Below are 2,055 nucleotides of genomic sequence, written 5' to 3'. Positions count from 1 at the left end.
GGATACAAAACCGATCATTTTTGAGATATCCTCAATTTTTAAATCTCCCTCCTGATATTGTGGCAAAATAAACCAAAGAGGGCCAAATATTTTTATTTTAACATGTCAGCTATTAAAATACATTTATATGAGGAATAAAGTATATATATATATATATACTGCACATATCTATATATCACTAATCTGACTATTTAATTGAACACTTTTAAGATTCAGTTTTTCTAAACTTCCAAAGTTAATACTAATAAAGAAAGCACATGCCACTAGAAAACAAATATAGTCTCTGTTTTCTATTGTTACAGATAGAAAATAGAATATAAATTTTAATGTTTTTAATATAAATAACATTGCCAAGTCTATGTGCATCACTGCTCTGCCTTTGATTTTGTGATGATAACTCATGCACAGTATTGACAGGTACGCATGCAGCATCACTCCTGTTTTCATGCAAAGCAGAGACAGACACACATTACCTACGCCCTTCATCTACCCTCACCTTCTTGCTTGTTAGAAATGTATTCATGGGTAAAATTAAAAAATAAACAGAAGTAGTACTCACTTCGGCAGCCCATACACTAAAATTGGAACGATACAGAGAAGATTAGGATGGCCCCTGCGCAAGGATGACATGCAAATTTATGAAGCATTCCATATTTTTTGGGTAATTATCATAAAATAATCCAATAAACTAAAAAAATAAAAAAATACACAGAAGTAGCTATAATCATGAGTTGCACAGTCATTTGTAATCACAAGCATAACAGCACATCAGTAACTATCAAAAGAAATCATATTAGAATGAAAAAAAAGTGAAGAAACACCTTTATAGACGTAACCTTGAATCAGCTCCAACTTCTTTTTTTAAAAAAAGGGAGAAGAAAAATAATTCCAGAATCCCAATATTTTATAATACTTTCCCAATTGGTTGTTATATATTTCATAACTTGTCACAACACACCATGTGTCCTGACAGTCAAAAGCAGACAAGCCAGATGAATTTTGCCATATCCCAATTGAGGTATTCGTTCATTCGTTCATTCATTCATTCAACAAATATTCACCAAGTTCCTCCATGTGTCAGGCTCCATTTGCCCCCAGCAAAGGTTGAGTTTCCTATGCCTCATGCCCAATAAGAGTGCTTAGTGTATTGAATGGTATTGTTTTTATTAAATACTTAGGGCTTTTCTGCCTTCTAGCTTTCAGTTCTCTTTTATGGCAGCCTCCCACGCCAAAAAGTGGCCCTTTTGCCTCTAGGACACAGTGGAAGATGAAGACCTATCATCCTAGTCCAAAGCACCCTTCATGGTGTTCATTTCCCTTCTGAATTAACTGGAGCTTAATAACTTCAAAATCTCTGTGAATGCACCCTAAGGCTGCCACTCTTTGTCACCTCTCTGGCGACTGGTGATCAACATACCTGAAAACCCTACTATTTTCTCTGTCATTGTTGGGAGGCAGACTAAGCAGAAATGAGCTGGGATGGTCACAGAGGAAAGAATCAACATTCCTAGTGAGAAAAAGACTTTCAGAACTCAATACAAGGTTTTCACTCTAAAAAAGATTAGGAAATGGCTACTGAATTCTGACTCTCTAAAGTTGATTTTAGCTACAGGCAAGTGAAAGTTGATAGTTAAAGAAAAATCAAAGTGGAAAATCCTGAGAAAAAAATTACCACACAGTAGTTCTACCATGACTATATTCCAAGTGCCATAGTTAGAAACCTCTGGATCCCTCCATCTCACTCTGTATCTCTCTGTGTCTCTCTCTGTCTCTCTGTGTCTTTCTGTCTCTGTCTCTCCCTTTCTCTCCATGAATTTAAAAAATATAATGTTTTTGTCTGCTTGAAAGTAAGTCTTAAGAATGAAAGACCCTTGGGAAATCTAAGAACAGGAAACTACCCAACTTCTACAGGGTAATTAGCAGTCAAAGTATATTTATTTGCTTTTTATTTTTTTAAAAAAACTTCATTGTTTACATGACTGCATTGAATTTTTATGAATCCTATAATAGAAACTTACTGACTCATCCACAGAGCTTGAATTGATTCAAAAAATG

At 34.8% G+C, this 2,055-nt stretch overlaps 1 non-coding gene across 1 annotated transcript; it reads left to right on the top strand.

The window, feature by feature from the left end:
* The first annotated feature begins 551 nt into the window (after nt 1-551).
* On the top strand, nt 552-658 carry LOC147829233 (U6 spliceosomal RNA). The gene has a single exon (XR_015449437.1). It is a non-coding gene; the product is annotated as a U6 spliceosomal RNA (small nuclear RNA).
* The last annotated feature ends 1,397 nt before the right edge of the window (nt 659-2,055 follow it).

The sequence above is a fragment of the Heterocephalus glaber genome, unplaced genomic scaffold (assembly GCF_053883595.1).
Source record: "Heterocephalus glaber isolate CG9 unplaced genomic scaffold, H.glaber_assembly_v1.0 deba00000676, whole genome shotgun sequence".
NCBI lineage: Eukaryota > Metazoa > Chordata > Mammalia > Rodentia > Bathyergidae > Heterocephalus > Heterocephalus glaber.
Note: the sequence above shows the minus strand (reverse complement) of the source record. Positions and strands in the feature narration are given on the sequence as shown.